The following is a 23,041-nucleotide window of genomic DNA, read 5'->3' as shown; positions in this document are numbered from 1 at the left end:
TCTGTATACGCCGGGGCAGCTACTTAGAGCTGTTACCCCCCTGCACTTGTAATCAATAAAGGAGCCTCAGGCTTGGTTCTGATCCAAACACAATGTGTGGTTAATTTTTCCACCACAATGTAGATCACAAAGTCTAGAACAAAGCATGCAAGACCTGTCAAAGCATTCTCATGTGAGGGGATCTAGCTATTGAACAAGCTTCCTGAGAAGATTAGATTTATGAAGAGCCTGATCACCTTTAGGAAATATGCAAAACCTGATATGATAAAGTTTCTCCATTATAACCAGAATGATGTTCATCGCACCAATCAGCTCCCTATTGCTTCTGCCCCTTCTTAAAACTATTACCGCAAAAAAACCTCCCCCAGAAGAATTTTCTGTAATCTGAAGAGGGAGAAGAGCTAGGAACATCAAGAAATTCACTTGGGACTTCTCTATTGCCAACCTATTGTGGAAGGCACTCAGATACTACAATGACAGGCAGCAGTACAAAACCCTAAGATAGACAGCAATGCACTAATAAATGTATCTAAATTTACCCACACGTACAATGGTTCATTATTATATAAGTTTTAAAAGATTCTACCATAGTGCATCATTTTAAAAAAGTGACCTGCCACAATTCTGCCTCTGTCAAAAATGGGGATAGATTAGACACAGATGCTAAATGACTGGATTAAAAGGAGAGGTTCCCCCTCCCCCCCCGCCAAACAAGCTCCAGTTGTATTATCCCAATGGTATGACTCAGTTTCCTCTTCTAGCTAAGAGGCCAGTTCTGCAAATCCTTACACTCAAGTAAGGGTTTACATAGGACAGCTTCCATGACTAAGATTTATTCTAGGGACTGAAGAAAACCACAGCTGAAAAGATGGTACATCACTGATAGACAAATCTCAACAAGTTTAATGCTTCATAATAATTATATATTGCAATTCTATAGCATTTTCCATCAAATGATCTCTGCATGCTTTACAGTCATTAACAAATGTTAACAGTAGGTAGGTATTCTTTCATTTTAGATATAGAGAAAGACAGAGGTCTAGACTTTTTTTTTTTTTTTAAAGGAATGTATGCATATTTTAATGTTATGAGTGTATAAAATCCCCAATAAGCATATTTCAGTTGGGTTGTGCATATACACAAATATGCAAGTACACGAACCTTTGACTTGCATCAGGTGTTTTGCCCATGCAACTCAGTGTCAACCAAAAGCACATACACATTTAAAAATCTGGGATCTAGTGACTTACGGCATGTCTTCACTGCAGAGTTAATTTGGTTTATCTACATTCAGGTTAATTCCTTTTAAATTAGCCTAGCTTGAACAAAAGCAGCCACACCACAAAACAACACTTAAGCTGCACAGAGTTGTGTTAGCACCTGAGGAGTTTTATTAACTCAAGCTTTAGTCTATACCCATTAGCAGACCAGACAACTTGAATTAAAAGCGTCACAACACTGGACTTAGGGATTTGTGTATCTGGACGGGACTTGAGTTAGGGGCAACACTTTAGTTATAACTTGAGTTAACTCTGCAGTGAAGACAAGCCCTTAGTCATCTAGCACATCTCCAGAAAAGCCTCCATCAACCTCCCACCAGAGAGTTTGAAGTTGGTCTCCCCAGGCAAAAACCCCTGGGGGAGTGCAGCTGCAGCAAATTTACCATTTACCCTCCCCTGTGGGTGAATGCTTTTTGCTAGTGCAGCTGTGTCTTTGGGTACCTGGGGGATCCATTTTACCCTATCTTGTAGTCCTGGGGACGAATCAAGACCAAAGACTGCAACACTATTCCCTCTTTACAAAAGCATATGCCCATGGAGAAACAGCAGCAGCCAGAGCTGAAAAGAAAAAACAAAACAAAACAATAAAATACATTCTAATCTATTTTCAGGTTTGCAGATTCTGTCAAAGCTTCTTATGAAAACTTCACATCAGGAAAAAATTCAGAAGATTGAAGTCACAAGCCTTTTCTTCAGGATCCTCCATCAGCCGAGCCTATCCAATGTTCTCAGAAGCACCAACAGAAGTTAGTTCTTAATTTTTAGGCTCTCTGGAAAGGAAGGGAAGAAGGAGATACTCCAAATGATGATAGAGGGGAGAAATGGGTCTGCCATTCACCAATCACGTCAGTCAAAGCTAGCAAGCCACTAATACTCTGCTTCAGCCACGCTAGTGTTCAATCCAGTGCTTTTATTTGTAGACAGGGACAATGCACAAAATACCACTAACATTACCACCCAACTAAAATATGTTGTACTGGATTTGCAGTTTAGAACCTCAAATCCAGATGAAGCAGAACTTCAGAATTATGAACACCAGAATTACAAACTGACTGGTGAACCACACACCTCATCTAGAGCCAGAAATATGCAATCAGGCAGGCAGGCACAGACCAAAAAAAGGAAATACTGTATAGTACTGTGTTAAATGTCAACAGCTAATCAAAAAAGGGAAAATTTGAAAAAGATTTGACAAGGTCAGGAAACTTTCTGTGCTTGTTTCATTTAAATTAAGACAGTTAAAAGCAGCATTTTTCTTCTGCTTAATAAACATTCAAAGCTATATTAAGTCAATGTTCAGCTGTAAACTTTTGAAAGAACATACTGGTTTGTTCAGAAACAACAACTTTTCAGAGTTACAAACAACCGCCATTCCCGAAGTGTTCACAACTCTGAGGTTCCACTGTAGTATGTTCTAAAAACAGAAAGGCTGCACATAACAAAAATATTGACTACTGAGACTAATCAGTAAAGTGGGTATAAAGATTAAATGAAGAGTAACAAAAAGGACTTAAGCATATAAACTCAGACTTTAAGGCCAGAAGGGACCATCATGATCCTCTAGTCTGACCTCCTGCACACTGTAGGCCACAGAACCTTGCCCATCTACTCCTGTAATAGACCCTAACCTTTAGCTGAGTTACTGAAGTCCTGAAATAATGGTTTAAAGACTTCAAGTTACAGAGTATCCACCATTAAGACTAGTTTAAACCGCAAGTGACCCAGGCCCCATGCTTCAGAGGAAGGTGAAAAAACCCCAGGGTCCCTACCAATCTGATCTGGGGGAAAATACTTCCCAACCCCAAATATGGTGATCAGTTAGACCCAGAGCATGAGGGCAAGACCCACCAGCCAGACACCTAGGAAAGAACGTAGTAACTCAGAGCCCTCCCCATTTAGTGTCCCATCACTGGCCACTGGAGATACTTGCTACTAGCAGTCGCAGACTGGCTACACGTCATTGTAGGCAATCTCATCATACCATCTCCTGCATAAACTTATCAAGCTCAGTTTTGAAGCCAGTTAGGTTTTTGCCCCCACTACCATCCTTGGAAGGCTGTTCCAGAACTTCACTTCTCTGATAGTTAGAAACCTTTGTCTAATTTCAAGCCTAAAACTTGTTTACGGCCACTTCATATCTATTACAGGTTTCAGAGTAACAGCCGTGTTAGTCTGTATTCACAAAAGGAAAAGGAGTACTTGTGGCACCTTAGAGACTAACCAATTTATTTGAGCATAAGCTTTCGTGAGCTACAGCTTTGTAGCTCACGAAAGCTTATGCTCAAATAAATTGGTTAGTCTCTAAGGTGCCACAAGTACTCCTTTTCCTTTTTCATATCTATTAGTTCTTACTTCAACATTGGCACGTAACTTAAATAATTCCTTCCCCTCCTTGGTATTTATCCCTCTGATGTATTTATACAGCCCAATCATATCTCCCCTTAGCTTTCTTTTCGTTAGGCTAAACAAGCCAAACTCTTTGAGAGCCTCCTCTCATAAGGCAGGTTTTCCATTCCTCTGATCATCCTAGTAGCCTTTCTCTGCACGTTCCAGTTTGAATTTGTCTTTCTTAAATATGGGAGATAAGAATTGCATACAGTATTCCAGATGAGGTCTCACTAGTGCCTTGTATAATGGTATTAACACTTCCCTTTCTCTGCTGGAAATACCTTGCCTGATAAATTCTAGGACTATTAGTCTTTTTCACAGACACATTATAATGGTGGTTTACAGTCATCCTGAGATCTGCCAATACACCCCAGATCTTTCTCCTCACTTCCAACTGATACGTCCCCAGCTTATTGCAAAAATTCTTGTTGCTAGTCCATAAGTGCATGACATTGCACTTTGCACTATTAAATTTCACTCTATTTCTATTACTCCAGTTCACAAGATCATCCAGATGTTCTTGTATGATATTCCAGTCCTCCTCCATATTGGCAATACTTCACAACTTTTTGTCATCTACAGATTTTATTAGTGCACTCCAACTTTTTGTGCCAAGGTCATTACTGAAAATGTTAAATAAGATAGGTCCCAAGATCAGTCCCTGAGGAACTCCACTAGTAACCTCCCTCCAGCCTGACAGTTCACCTTTCAGTATGACCCTTTGTAGTCTCCCCTTTAACCGGTTTCTTATCCACCTTCCAATTCTCATATGAATCCCCATCGTCTCCAAATTAATTAATAATTTCCCATGTGTAATGTATCAAATGCCTTAGTGAAATCCCAGTAGAAGAGATCTACTGCATTCCCTTGGGCTAAAAAAATATCAGTTATCTTTTCAAAGAAACAGATCAGGTTGGTCTGGCACGATCTACCTTTTGTAAAACTATGTTGTATTTTATCCCAATTACCATTTACCTCTATGCCCTGAACTACTTTCTCTTTCAAAAGTTATTCCAAGACTTTTTATACAACTGAGGTCAAACTAATGGGCCTGTAGTTTCCCAGATCATTTTTTGTCCTTGCTTAAAAATAGGTACTGTATTAGCAGTTATCCAGTCAGAGGGTACCACCCCTGAATTTACAGATTCATTAAAAATAGAAGCCCAATAGCAAGGATTAACAGTAATATCTAGTATCCACTCCCTTCAACCCAATTCTACATAAATACTATTAAAATGATTAGTGATCAAAAGAGCATCACATATTTTTGAAAATACTGTAGTCCAATTTAGCATTATATGTCAATCTTCCACAGTTACATACAGTACATCTATCACAAAACTATATGCCTTGATTAACTACAACCTTGATATCTAGATTACCAAATCTACAAAGTTGTTTTACACCAAATATAGCTATATCATTTTGCTCACCTCACCGACTCCCTGGTGCTCAGTTTAGATGAGGGAGGGAGGGATAGATTAAATCTCAGCACTGGGCACTGATAACAGATCGCACAGCACAACTTCTTTGCTGCAAATGTCTAGTCCACCATGGTTTTGTTTTAAAGTCCGTAATACAACACAAAAAGATACTGTTCTTTCTGTATAGTGAAGGAAGTTATGCCTTTCACCTTACAATACTGAATGCACGAATGTTTGAGGCTTTGCTTTATTGGGCTTTGCTTGCATTGCCGTTTTTCAAGGCCATAGCTTGTGACATTTTTCACTGGCACACAAGGTACAAAAACATCTTTTCACATCAGTTATTTTTGTCTGTGTGGAGTTCATATTTGGGTTACTGCCTTAAGAGAACATAGTATCTCTTCGGACATAAATTGTCACCCTCTGTCCCCAGTGGGGTTGCCCGTTTGACACGCTACAAAGGAGGGGAAAGATGGCTTTTTGACCTTGTTAACATTGATTGTAGTGAGGATTCAGGGACTGTAGCTGGCTAGAAGACAGTAAGAACATCCCAGTCAGTCCCACCTACCTCTGACAGGAAGGGGCAGAAGAGGAAAGGCAGATACAGGAGATGAAACAGAGCCACCCAGTCTTAAAGCAAAAAACAAAAATCCACCACATATCACAAATACCCACATCTGTCTGAGGACTGAATTTTGATTTATGAGAGTTACAGGAACGTCAGCTCAACTAACAAACCAAAAAGCTGTCGGAGCCTTTTGGGATACCAGCCTTATTTTACCTCAATACAAAATAATCCAGAATAAACATACAAAACTAGAATATTTACCACATGGTATGGAGTCCCCCAGTCAAGTAACCATTTTGTTTGTTGCTCTTCTCCCAATCCACCTCCTTTTGAGGAGGCTTCCTTATCAGAGAAATTAGATCCAGCTGCTCCCTGAGTGAGCAAAAAACACAACTGCTCCCTGCTCTCAGAATCAGAGCAGAGGGAAGGAAGCAAGCAGCTGTGCGGTTCCTGCCTTCTTTCCCCTTACGTTTGGGAATGTGGGTATTAAACCAAGGTGGATGTTTCTGGCCCATGAGGGGTTTTCCAGGGGCTAGTATACTGCATAACAGCAACCCTACAAACAAGAGCAGGTGAGGAGTGGGAGCTTTGTGTGTGAAGACAAAGATACCGTGTGCTTGGACAAAGACCTAGAAAAATGGCCTCCAATGTGCAATTCCTCCCTTTATTAAAGTTCCCCCCAAAAACACAACTTTGTCCTCACTGGGAACCGGAGGACCAAGAGCTGTATGGGCCTGATTCTCATTCACACTCAGGGCACTTTATATTGCTCTGGCAGCATAAATGGGCTTGAAAGTGGGCACAAATTACATTTACAAGCAATTTAAAGCCTGAGTACAACTCCGCATGGAGATGTACTGGCTTTTGGGTATGGCCTCCAGAAACTGCCACAATTGTTCCAGTAAATCTAGGTGGCTTTTATTGACCTGCTCCTTTCTCCTCCCATCCAACATCAAACAATGGTTTGGGGCAACTGCCCCAGAACCCTTAAATTCTGCCTCCTCCTGGACATGATATATTTGTGCTAGAGTTTAATAATGAAAAAGTTAATTGTACCTTTACAACTTTCTTAGCTATCACTCTGGTTTAAGTGTGGAAAAATATTCTATTTACTTAAATATTTAGATGAGCTCTTGCTCTTACACAATAAGATCAAATGACTAATGCCACCTTGCAATAAGGAAATGTATTTCTTCTTAGTCCTCTCATTCTTCTGTCCTTTCTTCAGGTTCTAATCCTGCAAACATTTATGCATATGCCTAATTTTAAGCATGTGAACAAGCAGGATCAGAGTTTAAGTAATTAATTCTATTACTCATGTCTAATGGAGCTCCCCATTAAAATCTGTCAGGAATTCTCCATGAACATCAAAAATTTAGCCATGTTTCTTTTAAGCACATGTCCTAAGACTTTCTGACCCTTACAGCTCACTAGGAATATTTTTTAAACATTTTCCACTGACAGTAAAATTTTCTTCCATTTTGTGGGAGGGCCTATGGAGGACTGTTGCACTTTTCGCACATCCTAAATAAATATTCCCCTGATTTTCAAGTGCCCAGAGTAGTGTCAAGTGTAAATTGTTGCTATGTTAACAATATGGTCATGATGCAGTATTTTTGAAGTCTACCACTTAAAGCTGAGAATTGCATCTGAAAGTTGGAAAGAATGAGAAAACGTGAGCAGGTAAGCCCCATTCTGGCTCAAACAGCGGTATACAGTACAGAATGAATAGAACAAAAGGCTCATTTATACCACAGTAAATCTAATGAAGTCAAAGGAACTACACCTATGTAAAACCAGCGTGAGATCAGAATTAGGCTCATACTTTTAACTGAACTAAATTGATATAGAATCACTTGTGTATCTGCTACGACACCAAAATGCAGCAGAAAATCTCAGAGCTACAATTCAAGCAGCCTTGTTTCATGGTGGATTTTTATGACTGAATTTCTCTCCAGGAGTCATTCAGCCTTGATGTACTATATGTCTAAAAATTAACTTGGTCAGAAGTACTGAAACAAATCTGACTGCTGGGAAGCTGACGATCCATACTTACTCCCTATCACTGTGCTGCGAAAACACACTCATGATCATTACAAGTGAGGAGGATTAAAGTAGCATAGCAGTTTAATAACATCTGGAATGTCTCCCTCAGATTTAAATAATCAATCATTCTCTTGGAATGCAAAGACTGACCTTAACAGTGTTACTCCAAATACTTTTGTTGCATTTATAGCCAGAGCTCATCTATCTTCAGAAATACAACCATGTACAATGTAAAAGAAGGTAATACACATCAAAAGGGCACATACTGCAAAACACTCTACTGCAGCCAGTGTACGATGAGAGGAGAATGATTGGCAAAGCTGTAAGGTTGCAAAATTCATAAAGTGACATTTTTATGCAGATGTAGGGCCAAACTGTTTGCATAATCACCCACCAGAAAACCCAGGCTCAGCACAGGCAGGGCACAGTGGAAGTTTTCCATGCGAATTCTGGCTCCTTCTAAACCCATAGAAGGGCATTTCTACAAACCCTCGAAGAGGAGCACCTGAGAAGCATTACAGGACAGGCCTATGGGGCACAATGCAATGCAATCCATATCCATCAATATTGATTATTCCTACTACTTCCTCCTCTGCATAAGAGGATGGGAGAGAGCAGGAGTGCTGGCACCTAGAATATAGGCACAAAATAATGCTTCTTCTGAGCATTTCCACTCAGACTTCTCCTCCCTCTGTTGAAATCAATAACACTATTCACCTGAGTGCAGATTTGTAGGACCACATCCTATTATATGCCTGTTATGGGAAGCATTTATGTGCTGGTCCAGAATTTGGCCCCAAGGTTTCACACATCTTTTCAAAATCTGCTATGAGGGTAGATATTACTAATTACATTTCTTGCATCTTCACTATACTACAAATACTTGTAAATCTTTTTTTTCATTTCATTGCACCTAAGCAATCTAAGAAGAACCCAGAGTGACGTATTACACAACTTAGAAATTATTCAGATTTCAATTTCTATCTGTTTTTCTGTTATGAAGTGAACTGTATTCTTCCTGTACTTTCTCCATCAAGGACAACGGACAGCTTGGGTGTATATTGCCTCTCCACTACAGCTTTTAGAAGGACTCTTTCCCCTGGTATTTTGATATCCTAGAACATGACGCCACATTGGTTAGGAGGACATCCTGAAATATTATTGGCCCATTTATGAGTCATGATGTATTTTTGGAAATAATTTGTATTTTTGACCAGAAATTAACTTGCCAATTCACTGCATGTTTGCCAACTGGAAAAGGGAGAACAGAGGAATCCATGAACTTTTGAAACTGCTTTGCTCATCATGAATAAGTCTTGCTGCTCAAACAATTCATGATCTGTTCAGTGCATATCTCCATATGTAATGTAGAGTCAAAGAAGTTTTAAAGAAAGGTTACATTTGTTCTGCTGAAGTGGAAAAAAATCAAATTAACACAGCTGATAGGTTAAGGAACACAGAAGCTAATACTATTTAAGTTCTGCCATGAAGTGTTAGTTTTGACATTAGGAAACCACAACTGTAAAATTTGTATTTATGTGCATCTAGAACCAATTGATTTAGTGCTTCCTTTTTTCCTAGACAACCTAATTTATATTTTAATTTGTTGGAGATAATTGATTATCACAGAGTAAATACGCTGTACTGAAAACTCTATTAAATCACTGACTTAATGGGAGCAGAATGATTTTTTCTCCCTCTCTCTCTTCTTGGATAAAGTTTTACATTCCTAAGCATTTTAAAACTAATGGCTCAAGCTCTAAAAATATTTTATAGTCTGTATTAAGCACTGTTTGGGTTCCATGTCCCTCTAGACTCCAACATAGCACATTATAGTATATAAAGCAATTTGCCCAGAGTAATGAGTTCTGTAGTAGCTGCATGAAGACCATTATCGAATTGCTGCTGCTGCAGGCAAGCATTTGATCTGATAAAAAGGGTGGTGGTGAAGGGTCTTGGAGATTTTATTTAACCTGTTTGTCTTGCACTGACAAAAGGTATGAACTATCCTCTATCCAATGATCAGCAGTAGGTGCTAGGCCACAGAAACCAAAAGACGCTTACAGCCCTGGATCAGTCTGCCTATAAAGTATAATCTAGTTGATAATTAGACAAGAAATTGAGGGGAAATTGATGAAGTATAGAGGAAACAGAAAAATACTTGAGTTTCCAGCAACTAATGATCCATAAGAGATGACCAAAAACAAACAAGAATCGGAAGGTGAATTCAGATATCATCTGTATTTTATTTAACCCCAAATCGCTACATTCCTGTAAAGCTCATGCATTCCAGTCACACTTTCATGGGCAATTTTTTATATGGCCAATTTAATGAGCAACTGTCTAGCTGCTTGAACTTAGATATAACATGGATGGGATTACTCAATTTTAAAAGGTTCAGATTTTATTGAGTGTGGAGATTTTTAGAATCCAGGTGATTTACACTTCCAATGAATGCTCTACTCTGTTGTGAAATAATTAACATTCATCAGATGAAATCAAGTGTCCTTATCAAAAACAATTTTTTTAAATTAAATCCCTGGCATATTTAATACAAACTATGAGTGTGCTGATGTGGGACTGGATTGTAACCTTACAGTCCAGCTTGCAAAAGGAGCAGTGCATAGGTGCTTCGCTCCCAGAGCAGGATAGGGTGACCAGACATCCTGATTTTATAGGGACAGTCCCAATTTTTGGGTCTTTTTCTTATATACGCTCCTATTACCCCCCACCCCCTGTCCTGATTTTTCACAGTTGCTGTCTGGTCACCCTAGAGCAGGAAAGGAACAATACTGGGATCTTAGAACCACAACCTGGCCCATCCATCCTGCTTGGTCCAGTGGGAAGTAACAGCTGAACCACTATTATTCCCTCTCCTCCGCTCAGGCTTTTGTAAGATCGGCAGGCCACGTGTAAGAGTAAAAGGGCTCTTTACACTCCCTGAATTCTCAGTGTGGGTGTCAGCACAACTGAAGTTTTAGCAATGCTTGCGTGGATGACAAACCACATTTAGAGCCACTCCAAGCCACTAACTAGTTACTAACACGGTTTAAAAAATAAAAATAAAAAAAAAAAGGCCAGGGCCTATTTAACTGTGCAACTAGTTGGACAACTCTTCTTTCTTCCCTCTCTGAGCGATAAGGCATCAGAGTGTATTGCATCTGATGCATGTTTTCCGAGTGCTCTTACGCTTTCTTCAACAGTATGGAACAGCTGCCCAGAGAACTCATGAATAGAAAAATAGACTGTAGCGTGTTTGACACATGGTTGCATTTGAAGAAGCTGCTGCTGTGTGGACACAGTTCAAGCATGTTTGTTGTAATTAGGCCAGCTGAGTGTGCCTGGGAGGAGGCGTACAACTCCACATTGGGCATGAAGGGGTTAAGGACAATACTGGACCCAGGTAGTCCCACCTCTCCAGGCCTGCAGCGCATGCTCCAGCTGAAGAAGTTGCAAAGGGAGCAATTCAGCTCAGAAGGGGGAAGGAAGACAGACCTACTTTGAGGTTTCCTGGACAAAAGCACCAGAAAAGCCTCACAGAGACAATAAGACTATGCTGAGTCTAGTTGGAGCTGAAGGTTTAGTTACCTTTTCTTTTTTCCTTACATTGAACTTGGAGCTGGGGAAGAGAAGCAAATGGTAGGAAGTGACTCGGGGGGGGGGGTATCTCAGAGGGCACTCCAGAGTGCAAGACAGTGTTGACACTCTTAGGGCCCAGGGTCAGACCTGGGTGGAGTGGAAAGGCCCAAGCTCCCCTACCAACTGCCCATGCTGCAGGATGGGCACAAGCCTCATTTCCACTTCCCTTCTCCTCTTCTGAGAAGACCATCCAGCTGGGAGGCAGCACTAGGTGTGCTATGCACTAAGCCAACGAGCCTTCCAAGGACTCTATTACAGTGCCAATAACTGGTTACAAAAAACACATACAACCCTCCCTTCCTCCTAATCGACAAGTGTTCCTATAGTACAGATGGTTTCTCAGGAAATCATTTAGTAAAGGTAAATGAAATAAAATACACCTTCAACTATGAAGGCATCTTCTCGGTAATGATCTGTAGCTACTAATCCAGAAGAGAGCATGGGAAAAATTCTGTTCTCTATTACACTGGTGTGCAGTGAAAAATTTCCCCATCAGAAAAATATGGGTTTGTGCCCCCCTCCCCAAAAAAGGGGGGGAGGTTTTACCACAGGATGATGTTAATGTCAATTAAACTCTACTATTTTCTGGCTGGAAAATGCTATTCAAAATTTAAATTTTGAAGGAGACCAAATTAAACAATTTAAAGTAAAAACTAAACAGAAAAGCTTTAGTTTCTACATTTTCTAGTGAAGAAATTTCAAAAGGGGATTTTTCCACTCTCAAAAAGTTCTGAAGGAAAAATGTGACTTTTCTGACCAGTTGTACACTGCAGGGGTGCTGCCTGGAACAATTTTTATAGAGGGTGCTGAGAGCCATTGAACCAAACTAAACCCTGTTTACAGTTCAAGCCAAGGGGTATGACAACACCCCCAGCACCCCTAGTTCACTGGTATAAAGCTGGAGCAAAAACACTGAAGATACTATGTGAAAGTTCTCTCACCCATGGTGTGAATTCTGTGAAATGTATGGTATAAATACAAACATCAGAATCTTCAAGAAAAATCTGATTCTCACTTCCTCTATGTTACAGCTGCTAGGACCTACAATTTTAGATACTCAGTTTTAATCACTGAATTCCTTCACCACAGATAGCTGCTGTAAATGTTTATTGCAAGTTAAGCATGTTGTTCACATTTTTAAACTGAAGTTTAAACATTTTCTGTAAACAAGGCTGATAATTTAACCCAACTAGTCTAAGCTGAGAATTGTTGAGGAAAAGAATATTTTGTGAACAGCTAGTAACTACAGGCTTAGATAAAAGCTGTAAAAGCAGATAAGCTAGGAAACATTGCATAACAAAGAAAGAGTAATATGCTGGCCAATCCTTTGGATTTTTACTTCAAAGGTTTACAAGTAAAATTCTGTGTTTCTGGAGGTTTTTCAAATTTTCCCATGCATCTCCTTCCTTTCAGGCTGTAAGCCTCACATTCAAAGTCAAAGGATCAGGCTATGAGTTTGCTTTTCACTTTTCATCTCATTGAAACCTAAGGAAAAGTTCCTTATTAATTTCTCTAATATTGTCATAGTGAGGTACCAGGTTTCTTCTGAGCAGAGCACCCTTGACTCCTAGTGGGCTGGATTCTGTGTCTCTTCCGAGTTTGAGTGTTCTTAGCTCAGCATCAAGACTTTTGATTTTATTGGGATTTACAGTTCATCAGTTTTCATGGTGTCTCATGGGCTCAAGTCCCATGACTCAACTAAATGTTTTCAAGTAATTACGTACATCAGCTACTTATAAATACAATCCTTAGCTTGGATCAAATCAAAAACATTAACAATTTAGCTAATAGTCCTTTGCCATTTCAATTTGTGCACACACAGGCTGTATTTGCTCTATTAGAGAAAATCCAGGTATTACATGAACAGTATTGTAGAGGAAAATCCCACCTTCAATAAAGCAATATGTAGGAACACCACAATTTTAGTATAGATACAACTTAAAATAAAAAATGGATTTTTTTATTGATGAAACAATGAGCAAAGATTACACAAAGTGAAAAGAAGGGATATGGAAAAATGATTTAGAAATAGCATGTAGTCCTGGTTATAGTTTACATCTAAAAGGATTTGACAACAGTAAGTATTTTATAACCCAATGAGAGTGGGTGACAAAGTTTAGCTTTCTTGCAATTTATTTTAAAATGATTGGTGATATAAAGCTATCCTCCTTTTATAATCTTCTATGGTGTCTCAATCTTGTTCAAAGATTTGAAAGGTTCAGTGATGGCCAAATAATGGGAATTATCCTGTTTCCATTTCCCTTGTAGAGGGATTTTGTAAGGGATTCTTCATTTTGTAATAAAGAAATAGTCTCCCCATGTTGCTGATTCTACCTGATAATCCTGGACCATGATATGTGTTATGTATCCTGAGCTGCCACTGAGAGCGATACAGATTTCACCTGACTAAAGTTATTACACCAATGGACTAGGGACAGAATTTGATTTAGAATTCCTCACTACTTAAAAAGCTTCCTTCTGCATTCATCCCCTCTTCTTTTAGCTACCCTCTCAGCCTGTTTTGCTGCATCGTTCAGTTCACTCATAACTTCTTACTTTTATGTAGTCTTATGACAAGATGTAAATACGGCATATAAGGCATTATTGGGTTCTAGTCTATGACATGGGTGATCTGGTTTGTTAGAGCAAGCTGGTACTAAGGAGGTTACCATAAGGGAAGAGTGTGTCCTCTCCCCTCCCAGATGGCTGGAGCTGGAAAGTAGTTTGAATTGATTTATTCTGGCATCGAGTTTTTGTTTTTGGAAATAAAACAAGCCCTGAGCACAGAGATATGATATAACCTGTAGTTGAGATGTAGGTTTTCCTTCTTCAGCCGTCAGCCTGCACATCAGCTAATGATGGTTTTAACTCTTCCGCTAACCAGTCTATTTGTGTTTTGTGACTTCTTTTCTTATCAGGTTTCCATTTATACACTCTTCTTTGCTACATTGATATTTGTGGCTTTGAAATGCTTTTGTCTGGATCTCCCTTCCTCTTCCTTTGAGGTACATTTCTCCTGAAGCACCTACTTCAAATGGATTTCTGTCCCTCATTTTTAATCTGAAACAAGCTTTTAGTATCATTTCTTTATTTGCAAATTGCCCTTTGTAGTGCGGTGGATAAGGCAATAAAAGTTGTGCAGGCAGTGACAGCAGCAGAGTGCTTATTCCAATGACCACTATTGACCATATATCATAATTGTTTCCTTAAGAACTTATTTTTTGTTTGAAACGGGTTTCGATTTTGTCAGTTTGTTGATTATGCAATAGAAAAACCGAATCTCTCAGTAATACGTCTTTCTCTAAGGACCACTTTTGATTGTTCTGGCACTATTGGTCTCTTTCCACCACCAAGACAAAGTCTGTTTTGCTGTTAATGAAAAGTCTGCTTATATTTTTGTCATCACTGCAAATGGCCCTTATCTCTGGTACTCATTCAAACAGAACATTAGACACCTATGTCTAACAGAAGCTACTAAACTAACAGTGGTATCAGCTTTAGGATCTACATGGCACTTTTCCATTGTGCCAATATATCACTAGACTATATTCTTTAACTCTCCAATCTAACTCACCTTAAAAACTCACTGTATTCTTCTCCACTAATTTCCTTTCCAGTTTGCATCCTCATATGAAGGAGGAAGGGATACTCATTCTGTAGCTCTTGACACAGGAGCATAAGAATTGCCCTATGGGATCAGACTTGAAGTCCATTTAGTCCAGCATCCTGTCTCTCGGACAGTGGTTAGAACCAGATGCTTCACAGAAAGATGTGAGAACCTGGCAGTAAGATGATATAGGGTTATCTGCCCCCCACAATAGGTTTCATCCTGGTCTTTAATAATCAGATATTGAGTCCTGAAATACAAGGTTTAACATCCCTTTCAAAATTTGTTACAAAGAGGTTATCCATTGATATGGATATAAAGAGCATCTATAGTTGTCATAAATGTATCTTAAATTCTTGCTGTCAGTTCTACAGTATAATCACACAGTGTGAGAAAGTATTTCCATTGATTGGTGTTGAATTTCTCACCTTTTAATTTCATTGAATGTCCCCTTCTTCATGAGTTATGAGATCAGGATCATCTGTTCTCCCCGTCAACCTTCTTTACACCATCTGTTATTTTTAAGCTTGAAAGGATTAGATTTTTTTAATCATTAAGTGTCAGTAAACTTAAATGTCACCATACACACACAAAAATGGACTAAAAATATTTCCATCGATATTAATTGAAATTTACAGATAAGCAAAGAAAGAAAAAATGCTGATTGAAAACTTAAGAGTTCAATATAAGGATATTTATTTTGACATGAGATGTTGACAATTTGTGTTAATTGTTATTAAAACATTAATTGTTTGAATCTGAATGTTTACTTTTACCCTCCCCCGCCAATAATTTCTTGCAATTATGAAAATTTAAATTGGAAAAAATGCTTAAAGCCCATAATTTTGCTCACCTGAAAAATTTAAATCAAGTAAAAAGAATTTCAAACAAACACTGATTATCCATCAAAATTATCAAACCGAAAATCAGATTTTACAAAGCCTAGTTATTTTACATACTTTTATCATATCCACTCCAATCACTCTCCTTTCTAAGATAACCAGTTCCAGTCTTTTCAATCACTGACACTACTGGCAGCATTATTCTGATAAAATTAAATATATTCTTCTCTTTTCCAGTGGCAAAGCCTGCTTCCCCATTGCCCCCATATCACACACAACAAGGGAAGATGCGGGGTTAATGAACTTGTGGTGGTAACAGTTTCATCCTCAAAAGGCTAGAAAATAAGGAGAACTCAGGGAAGGGTTTGTTAACTAGATTGGAAATTCCCCATGAAGAACACACTGGTGTGTCAGGCTGTTCTCCTGGCCTGCATGAATGACATCTACTGAAGCTGAAAACCTTCCTTCTTTCGCCACAGCGGACACAGCGGAGTCCATCAGCTGTCAGTCAGTCAAACAAAGAAAGGAGTAGCGTGGCAACTAAAAGACATCTTTCAATTCAGCTCAGTCTTTATAAAACCAGGACATCTGATAACCCTAATGGGACTGGGATGAAGAGACAGGAGCATGGGAGATTCTGAAAAGGGTGCTTTTTACATTACATTGCCAAATTTAAAAGACGCAATATTTTATTCTGGCTTCATTTCTATATGGCTGTTTATAATTACAATTATCTGTTCCGTAGCATTTTGGGCTTACGGCTTTAATGACTGCTCAGAATGTATTGTCTACATTGTAGCATATTCCAAATACCTCAATGCCAGACTATTAGATTTGTCACCAGTTTCTTCAATTAAATTACTTAAATTATTAATGTAAATGTGGCTCGGAATGCCCAGAGACATTATACCACCCCATCTTGATTCTTATTACAGCAGTATGAGACTGGGGACAGTTTTTTCCACAAGATGGTGGAAATTTCATTTCAAGCTATTCTACACCCTGCAAATTTTACTCTCCCCCCCACCAATTTTGCAATCAATAGCATGAAAATTCATATTTCAAACAGAGTCTCGGTTGGCTTGGAATGGGCCTCATTTTCATGGAAAGGAGAAGGCAGAGTTGCCAACCATTCCAGGGAGATGGCCACGGCATGCTTCTTTTCCCATACCTACACGTAACCACAGAATCTTTGGTGACACAGGCAAGGTGTGGAGGATAAGGGATTTGTGTACTTTTTTAAAAATAATACTTCACCTGTGTGATATTATCCTGCCTGACTGCATAAAGTTAGAGCAAAGAAGTCAGGGAAGTGGAAAACCAAGAGGAAGTGAAAGAATGGCAATGATAAGGTGCTATCATAAGGAATACCTAGGATCTTTGGGGAAACAATGGGGAAGTTACTAAGCAGGAAATACCCCTGGACTGGCATTAGTTTGTCAAAATTTACTCTTCCCCAGCGGAACGTAGGGTCAAAGGGTATATTAAAATCTTCACAATGCTAGCCTAGGCAGGAAGGAGGACAAGGGTGAGTGGGTTGTTAGCACTCTGACAGACACTCACACTGGGACATAGTCAGAGAGCATGCTGCAGAAGGCAGTGTCTCTTCCTGCCAGAGATGGCGGTAACTGGACTGAGGAGAACTTACACTTTAATCTTTTCATGGCAACTTTTGTAAATAAAGGGAGATAGTGTATAGGCCTTTTCTTGCCTTATACCTTAGCTCTGTGCCCTTTGGTGAAATAATAATAATGCTTTGTCTTGAAGAAACTGTGTCTGAGTCACTATTCAGCTCCTTGGTCATAGGCTCCCAGAGGTAAAGGTCTTATGGGTGCCAAACACAGTTGGGCCTGTCAGGTAAAACAGGGGGCTGCAGTTTAAAAGATCCAGTTTAGAGTGATAGGACTATTGGTTCCACCTTTGATAGAGGTGAAGGCAGCCAGACCTGGCACCTGACGGGTGCACTTGAGGGAGTGAAAGGGGTCTAAAGTGCAGCTGGCTCTGTAACTGGGACACAGCTTCTCCCAAATACTACACACTGCCCCCTCACCAATGATAAGCAGTGGCATGGAAGAGCTGCAAGAAAGGATTTTTGGTTACTTTTTCTTTCTCTTTCTTTCTTTTTTAAATGGCTGGGACCTGTCTCCCTTTCTCTGGCCTAACCCATGCCCATTCTTAAGACCAATACAACACCTGCAGACTGCATATATCCCCTGCATGGGAGCATGACAGAGGAAGGTGGGACCAGTAGAGGAAGGTGCAATGCATTTCTGCATGCTTCTCCCCACCCCGTACAGAGCAAACCGGTAACTCCCAATACATAGGCTAAAGATTTCTGTGTGGTACAGTAATTGGAAATGCTCCAAAGAAGTCACCAGGAGAATACTGCAGTTAAGTAATTTTCCTCATTGTCTAACAAAATTTTAGGTATTTTAAAAGTCGTCTTAATTTGAGAAGTTATGAATCTCAGACTGAGTGCAAAGGGGGTTAGGGAAGGGAATAAAGCTAAAAGTTTTGTACAAGTCTTCTGAAGAGGATCATAAAGAAGAAAATATAATCCTGTTTATCCCCAGTGAAGGTATTTGAGCCTAACTAAGAGCCAGAAACCTGGAATCTTAAATACATGCATAATCTCATCGAGTGCAGATATTGCATCATCATGCTACAGTGGTAAGTAAGCAACAGCATTTAGTGGCCCCCAGAGGTACACAAACTTTTTCAGTGTTCGTCATTGTGTCTTAAAACCTGCTGGAGGTTGTGTCTTGGAATGGCTCTTTCCCCCCCTCATGTACTAATGCAGTGAAAAGAGCCTTAAATACCAGTTTAAGTAGGCTGGCCCTCCCTCTCTCACACTCGTCACAGAGTATTTGACAGACTCCCAATTTGGTTTGTTGGGTTGGGGTTATGCAGTTAGATTTTTTTTTTTTTAAGTTGTTTTAGCAACTTGCTCTCTTCAGTTAATTTATTTTCTTTAGTGATCAGAGACAATTACTGCCAGTGAATGAAAAAGTAGCTTTGTCCATTAGAGAGTGACAGAAGTCATATCTTTGATGGAATTTGAGAAAAGTGGCCACCCAATTTAAAATTAAAGCAGTGTGGTGTCTATGCTAGTTTGTAGAATCCCTGGTTCCCCTTATCAACTCAGAGGAAAGTGTTTGCTCAGTATTGCAAAGCACACATTTCTCCCTGCCCCTGCGAGTCATACTGTGTTTCCTTAAAGCCCCAGTTTCTGGAGTCCTGCAATTAGATGGGAATCTCAGCTTTCAAGTTTTTTATTTTTTAAATTACGTTGAAAAAACGCATTCATGGTTGCAATGAAAAACTTGAAAACGCAACCTGGGTGCACCCTAAAGGCCCCAGAAATAGAATTCAGATTTAGTTTTTTTAAAACAAACCTCAAAATTTGTAAGTCAGTCTCATGATTTTGGAGACCTGACTCCTTATTTTTTTATGCTTGAGATTGACAATACTGTCCAAAGAAATAAAGGATAGGGTAGAATTCACTTCATCCAGATAAAACTCAACTATTCTGGCTCTACATGGCTGAAGTGCCAGTAGCCCGAGAAATACACTCCCTGCTCACCCTCTGGTGCAGTGCTGCAATCCAGACCCTGAACTACTTTGCTAAAATTCAGAAGTAGATTCATATTGAACAGAAATTATATTTGTTCATTACAATAAAAATCCCAAATCCAATAAACAAAACAAGAAATCCAATTTGCCCTCACTGCCAAGGCCAGATTTCCACCATTAAACATTAGTGCTTGTCCCATACTAGCATCTGCCTTTAGGGTAAGCGTTCCTAGAATCATAATGAGACAGGTCACGATCCAAGGCAGAATTTCATGCATTACAGGTATCAATGTGTTTTCATCATTGTAAGGATGTACTGTAACTTCGTATCTCTTTCATGAATCCTGCCTCATCGTCACATAATTCAGGCCTATCAAAGTACTGAAATACCAGCACTACATGAAAAAAATGGACAGGAAGTGAGAGCCCCAAGCATTAAATAAGTCTACCAGCTGTGACTGCACAGATGTTTGCTATTTGTTTGGTTTATTTAATATATTGACCTTCTGCCTATTTATCTGCACTCTTTTCGAGCAAGGAAACACCACGTGTGTCAAAGTAATTAAAGAAATTAGGATATATAGCAATGTGCCTTCCATGAAGGAAGGAGAAGAGGGAGAAACTGAGAGGGGGAAACAGACAGATAATTATATTTATACACATTGGTTGTATACTGCTGGTCATTATGGCTGTGCAGGTGTTTTGATATAGTTATGCCTCTAAAGATAGTGCTGAGGATTTTTTGGGGGAAGCTTTGCTATAAAAAAAGTGTGCTGTCAGACATATTGGTCCAGAAAGTAGATTGTATTTTGGGGGGGTGGGGGAGTAATTTATGATTTAAATGTAGGAATTCTCCCCCTAGAGGCATAGCATTGTTCTTGGTAAGATATACCTCTGGAGGGGGATTCTCATTTTTTAAGAAAGAACTATAGTCTAAACTGGTAACTTTCTCTAGGGTAGTGTTTCTAGCATTACAACACAGTGGTGAAAGGCTGAAATTCACTTTTGTAGCACAAGAAAATTTCTACCATAGACCTGTGGCACTATTATTCTACCTTTACATCCTAATGGCAGAGTCTATTATGGCACCATATATTAACATTGTAATGGTAGAAATCTGGTTTTGACAGCAAAAATACAATATTTTGATTATTGGGATTTCCTCCCTTGGAAAAACCTTGTATCTAAAGCTATTAAAGTGAATCCAGATCTGTGTAATTTAGCCATAACCATTATAACTATCAATATTAACGCTAAGACGACCGTTTCACTCTCTGCCTAAACAGAAGCATTTTCAGCTCACCACAGGTAACACTTTATTCTGCCATGATGACTAAGGCAGTTTAATAAAACGTGCCATTGCTTATTTGGAGCAACTTTAAGTATTCATATTGAGGGAGAGTACGAAAAGCTAGCCTCCTACTCCTTACATTTGAAGCTAGTCTATGAGAAGTAGGAAGCCGGCATCCAGCAGCGATAAACTGTCAGGTCATGATGATTTACACTGTAAATCAGCAGAGGAAGCTACCTTATATCAGAATTAATGGCATCATTCCTTTCCAAAATTGAGATACTATCTGCCGGAAGGTTTGACTGAGCTAGAACTTCATTTTACTTCATCACATCGTGCTGCTTTCCTTTATCTACCATCACTGGTTTTACAGAATTCAAGAGATTACAATAGGTGTTTTGGAGTAGACAGAGTCAAAATATAAAATAAAGTGAATCCATGTTGCATGTGGGATATAAAATATCTCAGGGATGAAATTTATGAAAATCTCATGTATATGCTGATTATTCAACATAGCCCTGAAGAGATAATTATTCTCAGATTCTTCAGTACAAATTGCATGGCAAGAATAAGCATATGATCAAAAATGAGTCAGGCTGGCAAACTCTAGCTGGACCTGGATATTACTTGGAGGCCTCCATATATGTATCGCTATTGGCTTGCTCCAGCTAATTCCCAAACGTAAGAATCCCAGAACTACTGTTTAGAATAATCGAGTAGTTCCTTTACATGGAGATCTGAACGGAAGAGATTTTAAAAACTGTCTCCATCCATTTATAGGTGTTTACAGTTCTCACAGCTTTATCTCGTGTGGAGGAGTACAGTTCAAATTGCTTACCCTGACACTATTCTCACTCCTTTTTTTGTTTTTGTTCCTACTGGCGTTTTCAGGGTACCCTACAGGCTCACCTCTTTAAATATATCCAGATCTACTAATATCACCCTAACATATGTATCAATTGTACAAATAGTGTTTTTCAAGACCCAGTGCTATCATCAAACAATTCACTAACTTATATGGTATTCCATTTAAGGATTTGTCAACCCCAAAAGTTGTTCCATTAAATTAATAAATAGTTTAGAACCACTCTTGAATTTGTATTACTAATTTCTCCAAAGGAACATTACTGGCAACAACCAAAAATACAAGGTCTATTTTCTTACTGGAAAAGGAAACTGGAGAAGTGTGCTGTTTCAGTGAAAAAAAGGTTTGATCAACTACTATACATAACCATCTCTATGCTGCATTCAGAAAGTCAGGAGTCTGACTGCAGAAAAGGTTAAGTTCACTGGACTAACAAGTGATCAGCATCAAAAAAAGATGTCAGAATAAATGAGCTAACTGATCTCTGATTTGGCAAGACTTCCTTAATCTTCCTTTTCTGAAACTTCAGTTTTGTTTTAGATTGTAAACCTAAGATAGATCCAGATCTGCAAATAGGATTGTTTAACCTCATGTATTTTACTAATTTTTTTGTTGTATATTTTAACATTTTAGACTTCTGTAAAGTAGATGCTAATAACTCAGCAGAGTGAGTGAGTTTTAACATGGTTTGATGAAGAAATGGTGTTAGCAAACTTAATTATTTCTGACCAGGAGCTCACAAAAACAAGAATACTCCTTTTAAGGGTCAGATTTTCAGTAGGTAGAAACCCTTGTCTACAAGCAAAAAATGGGTGCATAACTGCTTACACATGCATCTGCATTTGTGCCATTAGTTACCATAATTTATTGTGTAGCTGTCTAAATCTCAATCAGGGTGCACACAATTACTAGAACTGCAAAATGTGGGAACAAAATAGCATCCACACAAACCAGAGCCTCTACACACCCAAAAACTGACTAAATTGCAAATCCACTGATCACTTCTGATCCTTCTCCAGTCCATCCCTTCCCCACACTCACCCCAGCTATTCTATGCAGAACTGGAATGGAATCCAGTAATGCCACTGGCATAGTCTGCAGTTCAGCCCATTCAGGCCCAAGGACTGGATCGGTTATATTCACTACGCATCCATATTGATCTCACTAGGACATATATTCTCCACTTTCTAGTTTGTTTAAAGCACTAAGGAAAAATGAAAAAATGCTCAGCATTAGTAGCACTGTAATTAATGAGGAACTACCAAAAAGATGGGGTAATTACAGTACTCTCAGGGACATATTTAATGAGACAATCCAAAGTGCATTCAAGGTGTTTAATCCCTTGGACCTCATTTTACATCTGCTTCATTAGATGAGTGATATCTGACGATTTGAGCACTGGTCTTGCCTTCATTGTTCAGGAAATAGAGCTTATAATTATCTCCATAAAACAGGGAAGCATTTAAATATTTTGCCTACTATGTGTAGTAACAATTGCGGTTCACAACATAAATGCAG

At 39.1% G+C, this 23,041-nt stretch overlaps 1 long non-coding RNA gene across 2 annotated transcripts in view; it reads right to left on the bottom strand.

Moving 5' to 3' along the window:
* Positions 1-817: 817 nt before the first annotated feature.
* Positions 818-23,041, bottom strand: part of LOC122462560 — a 110,626-nt gene continuing 88,402 nt past the window's right edge. The window contains exons 4-5 of one of the 2 annotated variants that reach the window (XR_006285189.1): positions 15,381-15,478; positions 818-2,050 (exon numbers count right to left, since the gene is read on the bottom strand). This is a non-coding gene — a long non-coding RNA (uncharacterized LOC122462560). The remainder of the gene's footprint in view (positions 2,051-15,380; positions 15,479-23,041) is intronic. The other variant, XR_006285188.1, reaches the window with a different exon arrangement.

This window comes from Chelonia mydas, chromosome 12, assembly GCF_015237465.2.
Source record: "Chelonia mydas isolate rCheMyd1 chromosome 12, rCheMyd1.pri.v2, whole genome shotgun sequence".
NCBI lineage: Eukaryota > Metazoa > Chordata > Testudines > Cheloniidae > Chelonia > Chelonia mydas.
The sequence above is the reverse complement of the archived record's forward strand: the minus strand, read 5'-3'. Positions and strand labels throughout refer to the sequence as shown.